Source organism: Ambystoma mexicanum, chromosome 5p, assembly GCF_040938575.1.
Source record: "Ambystoma mexicanum isolate Mex_15411 chromosome 5p, UKY_AmexF1_1, whole genome shotgun sequence".
NCBI classification, from domain to species: Eukaryota; Metazoa; Chordata; class Amphibia; order Caudata; family Ambystomatidae; genus Ambystoma; species Ambystoma mexicanum.
The window spans coordinates 1,350,664,954-1,350,680,043 of NC_090930.1; positions in this window are offsets into that span (position 1 = coordinate 1,350,664,954).

Sequence of the window (15,090 nt, forward strand, 5' to 3'; positions counted from 1 at the left end):
CTCCAACTTCCAGGGTGTCTCGTGCCCAGCTCCCATCATCAAGGAGGCTACCCACGAACTAGCCCCGTTTATCACTGCATTTATTAACTACTCATTCATCTCAGGCATAGTCCCTGACAACCTCAATGATGCCTGTGTCATGCCCCTTCACAAAAAACCATCACTAGACCCCAGCATACCTACCAATTACACGCCCATCACCACTGTTCCCTTTATGCTAAAAATCTTAGACTGTGCTGCCTATCTGCAGATCCAGAACTATCTAGAGACCAACAAACTACTCGGCCTTAGACAATTCCGGCTTCCGCCCAAGGCACGGAACTGAAACTGCCCTCATTGATTTAAAAACCCAAATTGAGAATCTAAAAGACAACGGTAAACTGGCCCTCCTTCAATTACTCGACTTATCGGCCGCCTTTGATTTGGTGAATCACTAAATTCTCTGCCGGCATCTAAAATCAGCAGCCCACTTTTCAGACAAAGCCACCATGTGGATCAGCTCCTTCCTAGCTAATAGATCTATGAGGGTCCTCTCCCTGTCCGCTTCCGCTGAACCTTCTCTAGTCCTCTGTGGAGTCCCACATGGATCCTGCGTTTCACCCAAACTTTATAATGTGTTCACAAAGCCACTCTTTGATATTCTTGACTGTCTGGGTGTCACCTACACGAGTTATGCAGATGACACCCAGATACTCATCCCCATCACAGGAGACCACACTCGGGACACCAAAGCCTTAAACAATGTATATCTGGTCATCCAGGCTTGGATGGCTCAACATGAGCTCTGTCTTAACGACAAAAAAACAGAGCTCCTCATTCTGGGCTCCCAACACTGCCTTAACAAACTAGAGCCTACCTTAAAATCCTTCATCATTGATGGCAACACCATCAAAGTCTCCAATGACACTAAAACCCTCGGCAACTACCTTGATTCTACACTATCACTCTCTAGACAAACGAATGCCGTAATCTCAGCATCTGCCTACGCGTGCAAACTTATCACAGCCTGCCGTCCATTCCTCACCACTCCCAACTGTAGTACCCTTGCTAGAACTTTTATTATGTCGACACTCGACTATTGTAATGCACTCTACTTAGGGGCGAGTGAACGAAATCTTGGCAAGTTGCAGGTCACCCAAAACAACGCCATCATGGCAGCACTGAATATTCCTAGGAATGAGCACATCTCAGACACTAGACACAGCCTACATTGGCTCTACGTAGCCCAAATAGTCTCCCTCAAAACACTTGCTCTTATGCACAAATGTCTGGCCAACCAGGCTCCACACTATCTGGTGCGCCTGTTTCATACTGCATACCACTCGCCGCCCTCAAAGAGATGCCCAAGCTCATTGTGTTTCCCTACCTAGATTTAAGCTCCAGAGAGCTTGCGGGACTAGCTTACCGGTCCTTGCCTCCAAACTTTGGAACTCTCTTCCCAACCCTCATAGAACAGAACCCTCCTTCCACTCCTTCAAAAGTAAAAAGTAAAGCCAAACTGTGGCTCATTGATCAAACCACCAGTCTTATTAGCCACTATCCCTCCACCCAATGATCTTCCTATTCTCCTACTTGCATCACAACTGTAAATTCTAATGTACAATCATTATGTTATTATCTTGTAAATACTCTGTATGTAATTAGCCTGTAAATATTTTTCCCTTATGTGTCTTTATGTATACTGTATTTTGCTGCTTGACAGCCCCCTCTGTTGTATATTGTGTCACTGTATCTCACTGTAATCTAAGATATGCACCCAGATGCCTTTGGGCCAGGCGCGCTATACACATAAAATAAATACAAATACAACACTAGGCGTTATTAAAGAGGCTCTCAACGGTTTCAAGGAGGCGGCAGAAAGGGTACGCAAATTCTTCGATAGTCCAATGGCTGCTAGGCAATACGGGGAGGGTGAGTGACCAGGTTGCCTACTGGCTAAGCTGGTCCGTCAGGAGGGGGGCAGGTGTAACACCCCACTTATTGAAGACCCTGATGGTAAACTGGTCCACACTGTAAGAGACGTTAATGCAGTGTTCCGTTCCTTCTATGCAAAGTTGTATACTCGCTGTGATGAAGCCCCGGCCACTGACATTGGGACATTTTTAGACAGGTTGCCGCTGTCTGTCCTTTCTAACGGCAGTAGGGATGCACTAGACCACCCCATGGGCGTTGAGGAGATAATGTGGGCTATTGATGCATTACCACCCATTAAGGCCCCCGGGCCTGATAGACTTACCATTGATTTCTATAAAAGCTACAAAAATCTCCTTGTCCCCATCTGGCCGCATTATGGGACGAGTCGTGTCTTAAGAAAGAATTGCCCCCCACATTGAGGGAGGCAGTGATAATGGTACTGCTTAAGCCTAGGAAACCGGCCACACAGTATGGATCGATTCACCCCTCTCATTAATAAACAGTGACGTTAAAATATTCGCCACAGTGCTTGCCCTCCGACTAACACTGTACATGGTACACCTGATACATGACGACCAATCTGGCTTTGTGCCTGGCCGCTCCACGGTCCTCAACCTACAACGCATATTTAATGTCCTCTCCCAGCTTGACCCTAGAGGCAGTGCTGTTGCGGCCATGCTAGATGTACAGAAAGCGTTTGACGTTATCCTGGCACTTCCTGTGGGCGGTATTAGAGAGGTGCAATTTTGGGCCTCGCTTTGTGTCCTGGATACAGTTGCTTTATGCCAAGCCTGCTCCCAGTGTACGCACTAATGGTCAGCTGTCAACCCCGTTCAATATCAGCAGAGGGACCAGACAAGGATGCCCTTTGTCCCCACTTATTTTTGCGATTGTCACAGAACCTTTCGCTGATCATTTCGCGCCATAAACATTCTCATAGAGGGATACGGCTATCTGGGTCACCAGAGATAATTTCTCTCTATGCAGATGACGCGTTATTGTACATAAAGAACCCTGAGCATAATCTTGTGCTTGTTATGCACGATGTTGCCCACTGTGGGTCGCTGTCCGGCCATCTGGTCAACTGGGCTAAATCCAAGCTTTTCCCCCTAACCGAAACTAGTGTGGCCCCAGCGGACCTCATGGGATTCCTGTGGGCACCAGAGGAGATAAAGGGAGTTATAGTCATAAGGTGCCGGGACTCCCTATATGAGCACAACTATGGGAATTATCTGCAGCAACTCAGTCTCAAGCTGCTTACTTGGGCGAAGCTACCCATCACTCTCTCTGGCAAAGTCTCTCTGCTCAAGATGGTGGTGTTGCCCCAGATGCTCTATCGTTTCCTAAATATCCCACTGTCGTCTGGCGCAGCACTATTTGCTAGACTTATATCTAAATTCAATAGCTACGTATGGCATTCCGGATCGGTTTGGCTGAAGTGGTACACCCTGGTTAGAACACATGAACAGGGGGGGATGGCGGCTCCTGACTTTGAGCTGTACTGGCTTGCAGCGCAGGAGCACTATGCAGCATAATGGACAGCTGAGGGCCCCCCACTTCCACACGTTTAAATCAAGCACCTTGCAGCTGGGTCTAGGGAACTATGCTCCCTCTTCCTACCTCCCTTGGGGGTAGATGCCGGTGTATCCGGCCCAGCGTACATCACAGCACTGGCTTGGGACAAAATAAGGAGGCAATCTGGTAGTCCCCATCCATTCCTTCAAGAACTACTGCTGCTTTGGAACCTCGTCCCTGATTTCCCGTGAGTTAGTAAGATTGCTGTGGCCAAATGGTCAGCGAGTGGCTACTCTACCCTGGGCAACATATATACGAGCCGGGGTACACTTGTTGGTTGGACCAATCTTTGTGGGCGACTAGGAGGAATCCCATCCGTATGGCTACAATATGTTGGTCTGAGGCGTGCCATTAGAAATCAGTGGCCTGAATTCCCCACAGAACCCCTGGACGATCTCCTATTGGCAACTGTGAAATCTCGGCTGGCCTGTCCGGCATGGTATTCAGATTGTACTAAATACTTCAGGAGCAATGTAATAGGCCTCTGACTAGACTCTGCGAAACCTGGAGCAGGGATCTCGGAAGCGAGATGACAGAAGAAAGGTGGGATGCTATCTGGGGTCGCGCACGTACGGTGTCCTTGAATGCCAAGTTCCATCTGATTTACTTTAAGGTATTACACAGGTATCACTATACTCCTGATAGATTGCATATCATTTATCAGGATCACTCACTTCTCTGACCTAGCTGCCACACTGAAAATGCAGGCTATCTTCACATGGTCTGGGCTTGCCCTAAACAGGGTTGCCCTAAACTATCTGAATACTGGGTTAATGTCTGTACTGCCATATCAGCGATGCTTGAGCGAACTGTTGAGCCGACCCCCATGAATTGCCTGTTCCACAAGTTCATATCGATCCAAGGGGTCAGCCGCAAGCTAGCTTGTCTTTGTATTCTGTTAGCAATGCGATGTATACTATTGTTATGGCTCCGGCCTTCTATACCTACCATTGATCATTGACTCTGCGCTGTCACCTGGGTGGCAGACACAGAGGAGCATTGGATATCTATGCAGCCATCTAACTGCAGACCTCGAGATATATGGCCTCCATTTCAGACATATTTACAGACTCTAGCCAACGCGGGAGGTGAGGGAGCACCAGCAGGCTTCACTGATTCGCCCGAGGTAGTGTGAATCAGCTGGGCCCTCCGAACTGATGATGTGCCCCAAGATTGACTGTATGCTAGGTACATATAACACGTGTAAATGTACAAACCATATTTCTGTATGTATTGATGTTCTGATCATACGTGGTTGCCTTGTCAAGCAAGAATAAATAAAGGTTTAAAAAAAGGCTCTTGTTCCAGTCTTCCCCAAATAAAAGTTCACACCGGTCTCCCTCTGCCGGACACAGACCTCTTAAAAAACATTGGTCCCCCTCTGCTGGGCTCTGACTTTGCACAGTTCAACGTTGGTCCTCGTCTGCCAGCCTCACACCTTTCACAGTTCAACGTTGGTCCCTCCCTGCCAGGTTCAGACCTTTTGCAGTTCAACAGCACTTGCCAGGGCTCCCTTCCCCAAGCTTTTTACACTTCAGGTCTCACTCAATCGGGCTCAGAACGCTTTTCGGATGTCAAAGACTTTCGAATGTGCAGGGCTTCCTTCACAGACCACCACAGGACCACTTTGACTCAGAATTCAATGTTCAACTTTTCATCTCTCCTTCTCTCGGGGTTAACTTCCTTCACTTTTGCTTTTAAAGTTCATTTACTTTTATCGCCCCAAACAATTCACCTTTCACAGAGACTATCGGGTGGGCTACTCCTTTTCACCGGACCATTACGTTACTCAGTATCGCTGATTCTACAGCTGTCTTTATCTTAAAGTTCATTCACAGGTCTGCCTTTCCTCATGTCTCATCCACACATATTCAGCTTTCACTTGCGATATATCTTAGCACACACCGGTCTCTGAGGTCACTTGCCAACTCACCAGCTGTGAGCAGTTCTTTCTTGCTTTTTCGATTTCCAATTCACAAGTCAAGGTTAGTACCACAGGTTTGGCCTCACGTCCCCAATGCTGCCGTTCACCCGGGCGGGTCACTGGCGTCCTTGAAACACAATGCAGTCTTTAATATTGGTATCTGGCCTTCTCCACGTGACTTTCATGGCCTTGTGGTGGCAATGACTTCCTGTAGGGAACTCTTTGGGTTTTTGACACACTGCTCTCCTCCGTTGGTCCGTTGCTCTGCTCGAGTAGGTTCACCTTTGTCCCGGAACTTCTGCTCATACTCGTGTTCCCCTTTCCTCAGAGTGTGTCTCTAGGTTCTACCTTTTGTCCCTGTGAGGAGAGCTAATTGGAATCAGGTGTATGCACTTGAAGTCAAGTGCCTGACTTTGCCTGACCCGATTAGCGGGACATGTCCAGTACAATGTTTAAGAGTGAGTCTTGCTACTTTCAGTCGCCCTCTGCCGTGGCCCAGTGTTTGTGCAGAAAGGGGGGTGGGAGTTGGGACATCAGATCCTAAAAAATAAGAGAGGTTGGATGTACAAAAAAGGGTGGAATACTGTGTCTCACCATCGGCTGCCTCACCCCCACTACCCAAAGACCCCTCACACAGGTGATCCTCCTGCACTGGTCCACCCCCAGGGTCTGGAACCAAAGGCGATGGCCATACCCTGGCCACCTGAGAGAGATCCCTGGGGGCTATCGGGTGAGACACCCTCTGGTTTCTCACAGGGTTGACCGTCCCGAAGCACAGCAGCAGTTCCAGGGAGCCCCGGCAGGATCCCGTCCTTTCCCTGAGGGAAAACCTGTAAGACAGCCCAGCCAGAGCTCCAGGATGGTTGGGGTGATGTCCCTGGCCTTGGGCGGCTGTCTCCTATTTGGGTTGACCGTCCCCAAGCCCAACGGCAGTTCCAGGGAGTCCAGGCTTGTCCCCGTCCTTTCCCAGAGGGAGAAGCTGTAAAGCAGGCCAGTCAGAGCTCCAGGATAGTCGGGGGTGATATCCCTGGCCTAGGGCATCCATCTCACATGTGGGTGTACCATCCCCAAGCACAGTGACAGTGCCAGGGAGCCCCGGCAGGGACCCCATCCTTTCTCACAGGAAGAAGCTGTAACGCAAGCCATCCAGAGCGCCAGGATAGTCAGGGGTGATGTACCTAGCCTTGGGGTGGCTGTCTCCCATGTGGGTCGACCATCCCCAAGCCCAGCGGCGGTTCCAGGGAGACTCAGAAGGGTCCCCGCCCTTTCCCGATGGAGAAGCTGTAACGCAGGCCAGACAGAGCTCCAGGATAGTCGGGGGTGATGTCCATGGACTTGGGCGGCTGTCTTCCATAAGGGTCGACCATCCCCAAGTGCAGCAGCAGTCCCAGGGAGCCCCAGCAGGGTCCCCATCCCTTCTGTATGGAAGGTATGGTATCACAAGTATTGAAACAGACACAATGGATACAATTTGTAAAACCTTTATTAAAAATGTTGGGATTGGAGAAACTCCTATTTTGCCCTTTAACTAAGATGGGAGTGGTCTCGACCATCAAACGATAAACAAAACAGTCCTAGTGGAGCCCGTCAAATCAAAATGGCCTGTGCTAACTAAATCTAATGCCTGCCTATCATTTATAAAAAAAGATGTAAAAAGGAGAAATGTTTGCAAAAGGAAAAATCAGTGTTCAAATGATAATGTGGATGAACGAGCTCTCCTCCCCACGTTATGTCTCACGGAGTAAGGTGATCCTTGTAGGCAGGATGACACACTCTGGCTCTGTTTCTAACACAATACAGAGTTGAAAAGCATGGATCGAGGCCCGCCTGGCCTTTCAAGTTAAAGTCTTTCTCTAGCTTCCAAAATAATGTTTCAACCAAAACGTTCACAAAGATCCCCCTCTGCTGGGCTCAGACCTTTCACCCCACAGTTCTCGTAGGTCCCCCTCTGTCAGGCTCAGACCTCTCACGATAAAGTTCAACACAAAGTTGCAAGGTCCCTCCTTCCCCCAGCTTATTATACTTCGGGTCTCTTTCAGTCGGGCTCAGAGCACTTTCGGATGTCACAGTCTTTCGAGTGTGCATGGCTTTTTTTACAGACTACCGCAGGACGACTTCGACTCAACGTTCACTGTTTTACTTTCACTCTTCCCTTCTCTAGCAATGAATCTTCTTTATTTCACTGATGCTGTTTGATCACCTTTTAGCTTCAAACAATGTACCTTTCACTGAGACTTTTGAATGGGCTACTTTCTTTAACCGGGCCACTCCTTCACTTAGTATCACTGATCTCACAGCTGCATTTTACTTTAAAGTTCATTCACAGGTCTGCCTTTCTTCATGTATCATCCACATGCGTGCAGCCTTCACTTGTGATATAATATTGCTACTTAATTCGCTTTAACACACACAGCTCTCTCAGCTCGCTTGCCAACTCACTGGCTGTGTGCGCTTCTTTTCTTGTTTTGCGATTTCCATTTTACGAGTCAAGGTTAGTACAAGAGGCTTGGCATCGCCTCCCCAACTCTGCCGATCATCCAGGAAGGTCACTGGCGTCCTTGAAACGCAGTGCAATCTTTACTTGTGGGATCTGGCCTAGTCCATGCGTCTTTCACATTCTGTCAGAGGCAACGACCTCCAGTGGGGAATCCTTGGGGTTTTTTGGCCTGCTGCTCTCGTCCCTTAGTACATTGCTCTGTTCCAGTAACTGTGCCTTCATCCCAGAAGTTTGGCTCGTACTCGTGTTCCGCCTTGCTCAGAGTGTGTCTTTAGGTGTCGCCTTTTATTCGCATGAGGAGAGCTAACTGGTATCAGGTGTATGCACTTAGTGTAAAGTGCCTGACTTTGCCTGACCCGATTAATGGGACATGTCCAATACAATGTGAGAGAGTTAGTCTGGTTACTCTCAGTCACCCTCTTCCTCGCTCAAGTGTTTGTGTAAAAAGGGGGGGGGTTCGGACATTGGAAAATCCTACAAAATAGGATGTAGTAGATGTTAGGAAAGATTTAATCTATGTGTAGTTTTCCTCTGTTAGGGAGAATTCTCATTCTATGGCTAATTTCCCTTACCTATAGAGTTCCCTAGCAGCTTTGCTGGATTTGAAGGGTTTGTTTCTTTTTAACCTGCTAAGAGTGAGACTCTGTTTCCCACTCTTAGGCATTTTTGCTATGCGTGTTCTAGGCTATTTTTGTGTTTAATGCCTATGGGATCTTCTCTCCCCCATAGGAACCATCTTTATTCACATGTGTTACACAGCACCCTCAGTGCAGTGGCACAGGGGTGTCGTAGCGACCCCCAAACATAGACTCCATACCTTGGGACTGACTACTGTCTCCCAGGGCATGTAAAGACCCCATTGACTTTACTAGTCAATTCTAATGAACTTAACCAGTACAACCCATCTTACTATGGAGGTACTGGAAAGGGTTAATAGTTTTTCCCTCAGGTTCATTTCCGAGGGGGTACCGTAAAGTCCCTTTCTCTAAAGTTTCTGGCTGGTGGCAGTGGTTACTACCATAAATATTCGACCGCAAATATTTTACTATGGGATGTTCCCATTGTTCGAGGCTACTGCTTTTTCCTACAGCCTCTAACATACTGCCGGTTTATTTTATTATTAACTTTACTCCGGTAGGTTTTATTTGCCAGAACTTTAATATAAATTCTTTCTCGTGTCTTACTCTAAACTCCTAACCCAGGTCGGGGATCCTTTGTTGTCCTTTTGTAAGGCTTCTGCCAAGAAGCCCTCCTTTAGGTGCCACTGAGTCTGGGGTGGGTCCTTTTTGTGGGAGGGGGAGTTGGACCCCTGGACAGGGTTGCCTCCGCAACCCATGTCGCACTCTATCCTGATGGGCTGGAGGGTCTCCCGCCAAGATGACCACTCCACTGTGTGAGTGACAGCTGGGCTGTATGAATGGGGTTCTTTTTGCATAAAAGCAGGGTCCTGAGGACTGGAAGAGCAAGACGTTGCCACTGGAACTACGGACCCGAAGAGGAGAGAAGCCACAGACATCTTCAGCACCTGCACCACCGGTGAAGCCCTGCTGCAGCGTCTCACCACTTTTCTTCCAGACGACGAGAGGCGATCTTCTTTGCAAGAGTCTTCTTCCCTTGAGCTGGTGAGACCAACCAGTTCACCAATCGCTTCCTCGGACCTGCCTTGGTCGAATCGCCAGTGCCCAGCACTTTGAGGCCGGATAGCCAGGCAGCCATTCACCCGGACCGCGATTTAAATAAGCTTACCTTTTGGCAGCACAGCGGCTGGTTTCATCCCTGGGTAGTGCAGTAACTCGAACCTTCCTCCACAACGAGAGCCTCTCTTCCTCTGCTGGATCCCCCAAACTGCAGGAACTACCAGGAACAACTGCCACCGCAGGAGCCACTTTTTCATTCAAAGGTACTTTGTGCCGCCAGGCCTCCCTTTCTGCGTGGTAGCCCTAAAGGTGTTTTAAATCCTTTATCTACTTGTTGGGTTGGCCGCCCTTTCGTCTAACATTGTCTTTCACCTTGCATCTACATTTTTAATATTCGTTAACCAAAGACTTGACTGCAGCTACAAGAACATTTTTGCTCCTAAGCTCTTGGTCCTGTACCACTGACTCTGGCTCAGGCCTATTGACTCTGGCTAATTTGTTAGATCTGTTCTCCCTAGATTGATTCTCAATGAGAAATGTGTTGATGCTCCTGAATCTTCTAAACACCTCTTCCTTCCTACTGTTTTAACTTGTGGAGTGCCATTTTGCTCAGTTTTCAATTACTTATCTTTCTGATAAAGTATTACTGTGCATTACTTGTTCACAAAACTTCAGGGAAGTGTTGCTAGGGGGTGTCTGAAGATATTTCGGTTTAACTTGTGCTTTCCCTCTCTTTCGCTAAATTGTTAGAGTGCCATTTGTAGTTGGTTTTCACTGTGCCGTTTTGCTCAGTTTTCACTCTACCGCAAACTTGTCTACAATTGCATAGGGAGTTGTATATACTTTCCTTGACTAAACTTAACTTGCTTTATCAACTGTGATTTATGTGTTGAACTAGATGTGTATAAAATAAATCTATATATCATCTTTATGATACAAAGCTTTGGTCAGTGTTTCTTTGTGCCATAGTACTGTGATACCTATTGTGTAAACCCTGAATACTGCTCATCTCCCTCTTGAGATAAGTCTGACTGCTCAGCCACAGCTACCAACTAAATCTTTGTGGTACAGACTGATACCAAAGGGGATTTTTCTTGCTCATACCTGTAGTTTTAATCTCCTGTAGTGCTCCCTAAGGGAACTGCATATGATTCTGCCTAACACCCTCTATTTGTGGACCCCCCCCAAACCTTTTGCTTTTGTGTGGCTATACTATCCTGACTTTTGCCTGTGGAGCACAGCCTTCAGCTGCGCTCCCCTGTGCTTTTGCTCACTTGTTATGGGGAAACTGACACGTCCTTCAGAATCTCAGTACTGGGAAACTATGTTTCCCTTAGTCTTCGACTATGTTGTCAATTCTTGGTAACTTTTTAACAGTGCACAATGTACCTTCCACTACCGTGCGCTGGGGTCCTTTTTGTTTTATGGCCCTGGACACCCTCGAAGGATTTTTGGTGATTGTATGAGTGCGCCTGGGACGCACTGGTGGCAGCAGTTACTTTTCATAAGTGATTTACTTCTTTTTACTGGATCACATCCTGTTTACTGGGTTTCGTTCAAGACTGTGGCCAGGTCCGAAAATGGCCTAGCCACAAAGTCTTTTGTTCTGTCCCATGGCCATTTTTTCCCTTGCCTTCACCCAGATCGAGTAATCGGGTTTTCCTTATTTGGGTATGCAGCCTCCCACGAAAGCCCATCTCTTTCGCAGGTTTCTGCAAGTCACGTGTGTGCCCAGGAAGCGGGTTGGGACTGTCTGCACTGAATGACTGGGACCACCGTGGGCCACGATTGGTCCACGACTGGGATGCCTGCATGATAGCTTATCATCGATTTGAAGTCTTCAATTTTGGCACAAAGCTAATCTTGGATAAGAGAAGGGGCCCTGCATCTATTCCAGGTCGATCACCTGTGTGCTTCCCAAAATGCAGAAGGAGCCAAGAATCCTGGATGATGAAACTGACTCATGAAACCGCCAGAGACAAATTGGAAGGTTTTGGCACCCTTCGCCCTCTGCTGTCCCGTCGCACCCCGATTTTCTTCATCGATCAACAAGGCCTGCCAGGATGCTTCGCCCCTTTGGAGTAGTGGGAACAACTACTCTCAGTGCTTCCTGATCAACCACCAAACGAGCCCCTTCGGAAGTGTTCCTGGGCCATCCAGTGAACTGTCCAGCTCTACCTCAGGGCATCCCGCAGAATTTCTGCCGCTTTGAGTTGAAACCAGAGACTTGGGACATCGGTTGCATGTGGTCCTCTGCCCTCTCCCACCAAATCTTGCAGGCCTCGCTCCTCTAGGTCCCGAATAAGGAGAGTGGATAACGGCGCACGCATCTGTGATACCCGCGTCACTACCTGTTGGTGACGGTTGATATAGGTGTCTTGCTGACCTGCTCTCCTGTGCTCTGAAGCCTGCTGCACTAAAATGTTCTTTGTATCTCCTTCAGAAGCTAAGAAAAGGAAACTTTCCCATCATGGACGATCATTATATCCCACAGCCAATGAGAGCCGGAGCGCCGCAAAACTGCAGGACTTGAACCTACTAGCGACCTTGACTAAACTGGCAAAGTTTGGTCCAGACGCTTCCGAGGGTCGGTGAGTACTTGCATCACTTACCGGTGGCCCCCTGGCACAACCAATCTCTTTTACCAACAAATATCCCTGAAAAGGTATTCACTTTTGGCTGGGTTAGCTTGCGCTCCCTAGCTATTCTCTCCTTTTGAAAACTGCTCTGCCGCCAAGGGCAGACCCCATTCGAACAGAGTGGGAACCAATTCTTCATTACCTCAAGCCCCTTCCTGACTTGCTACAGCTCTCCTAAGAAGACCCGCTTTTTGCTCTGCCTCCGAGATTGTGCGTTTTTACACACAACTGTACTGCTGAGCACAAGGCTCCCCACTTCTTATGGCTGGACTTGAAATTTACAAAATGACTCTGAAGAATTGTCTAATGCTCCTAGTGTGTTAATTCACCCTTCTCTTTACAGGTTGTGGCTGTGTACATAGGCAGGCTTATTGTGTATTGTACTCCGTTGTCACATTAGTAAACATATTGTATATATGGTATCTAGTAGAGTAGTTGTGTGGTAACTGTTTTTATATAACTAAAGTTTACTTGTGTCCATTGGTCCGGCCAACAATAAATGTATAGATATTTTTTTCATATACACTTGTCTAAGAGTAATTTGTGGTTAATTGCTGTGTGTACTCATTGTGGGCTTCCGATCACTCTCACCCCTCCCGAGACTTAGACTTGGCCGCCTGCCAAGCTACCTAGATTGGACTGGCTTGTCCAGAAGGTTCCCCTGTTTCACTAAAACTAGGGTGGCCTCCTAAACCTCTGCCCTCCAGGTCAGAGTTTAGAAATCCATCTTAACAAATTGGTGTACAGCGGTGGGATAAAATCGGAGGTACCCAGTGTTGCACACTGGTAAGGTACCCGGGTTATACTTACACAAGAAACACAGGGTCCTTAGGTTAAAGTTAACTGTAAGCCACCTTCCTTTACTTATAGTATGATGCAATTACGGACATTGCTTTGAGTGCCTCAAAATCTGAGACACTAAGAAAGATTTGTACTGAAAGAGGCCTGGTGGCCACTGGTACCAAATCTGAAATGATCTAGAGGATCATAGATTGGGAGGAAGTTAAAATTCAGGCTTTGTCCACCTATAATATCGCAGAAGGTAGTGGGGCAATCCCATCTACCAGTAATGTAGTAACTAGTGCTATTGTAGAAAGGGACAATCATGAGGATGATGATGATGATGTGTCCCATAATTCGCTGACCAGCTCTGAGGATGAGACCATGCTGGAATTCAAAAATCAAGAGCTGCTGTTTAGGCAGAAGGAGTTTGAATTCTGCATGGCTAAGCTAGAACTTGACAGGTCAGGGAAGCAGAAGGACAAGGATCACCAATTGGAGCTTGCTAGACTGCAGAGCACCAAGGGCTCCTCCAGAGAGTCTGGTAATGGGGCTGGCCTCTCCTCTCATCCAAGATTTCCAAAAGATCTGCTTAGTGTATATAATGACAGGAATGACATTATGGACTGGTTGACTGCATTTGAGTATTCACGTGAGGTACACAAAGTAGTGGATGCTGATAAGTTTGCATGGTTGCTCAGTCGACTACCCCATTCTGGCTGCAGTGCTATTATGGATATGTCAAAGGCTGACAGAAAGGACTTTGCGAAATTGAAGCAAACTCTGGTCTTAATGTTTGGGAAGACTCCTGCCCAATACTTGAAGCAATTCAAAGATTACAAAAAAAGAAGGTAATACTTGGGTTTCTTATGTAGCTGATTCTTTGAAAAACTTGACTGGTTGGGTGGAAGGTTACAAGGTCACCACCTTTGAGGGTATGATGTATTTAGTCATGCTTGAACCTTTTTTGCTTCAGGTTCCCCTGAACATAAACAGCACTTGGCTGACTCTAAGGAGATAGATCCTAAGAAAGTAGCCAATGCAGCATATTTATGGGTGTCACACAGAGTGTCCCATAAGGACAAGCCTGTTTCTGGTAAGCAGGAGGAGGAGAAAAAGCACAAAGATAAAGAGGGTGGGGATCTGAAAAATCTTCATCTCAGAAGGACCACACAAAGTTTTAAAAGGGTAAATCCCCTGAGAATAGTCAGAGTAGTGGGAGTAATCCTCCGAAGCATACCTCTGGTTACAATAAGCCTCCCTATGTACACAGACACAATGGATCTTGTGTGGCTTGTGGAGCAAGTGACCATGTGAAGGGGGACCCCAGATGTAAGGTCAAAACGTTGGGGTCCCCTCTGTGAGTCTGGCCTTCCACTTCTATGAGGAGAAAGACATTATCACAGGGGCATCCTTCTCTACACACTCATTCCCCAGTAGGATAGAATCTAATCTGAAGTAGTCTTAGTTTCCCTGGGTTCCTGGGAGCCAAGGGTTTCTGACGTGTATGCTAGGATACCTGACAACACCAAGCACTACTTTAAAGACATTGTGCTGATCAATGGAGTAGACACTCCTGCCTTTAGGGATAGTGGACCCAGCAGAACTGTGGTGGATGCCACATTGGTCAACCAGGAGGAGCTTGCCAGAGCTCCCCTGATGCCCACCAAGGTTGCTGATGGCCCCCTTCTCAGGTTCCCAGTAATGCCTGTAAATCTAACTATCAATGGTACAGTAGTTAGGATTCCTGTGAGCATACAGAGGCACGTCCCTGGTAAGGTCCAGCTGGGAAATGACCTCTGAGATGTAGGTCTTATGGGGGATACAACAGAAAGGCCCTGCACAAGGTCACAAATAAGACCTGCCCTGGCCAAGTCCAAGGCTGAGCCAAAGCCAAAGGGGAAACCCAAGGCTAAGGGAGTCAGAAAACCAAAAAGAGGTACGAGAACATTCCCCCAAACTCACTCACCACTGAGGTGGAGGCAGTCGGCCATGCACCTGAACCTGACGAGGAAGATGTGCTGCTTGAAATACTCAACCCACATGACCATCCTGAACTCCAAAGTGTATTGAATGAAGGCGGTCCTTATAGGGAAGAGTTCAGTAAGGGCAAACATGAGTGCC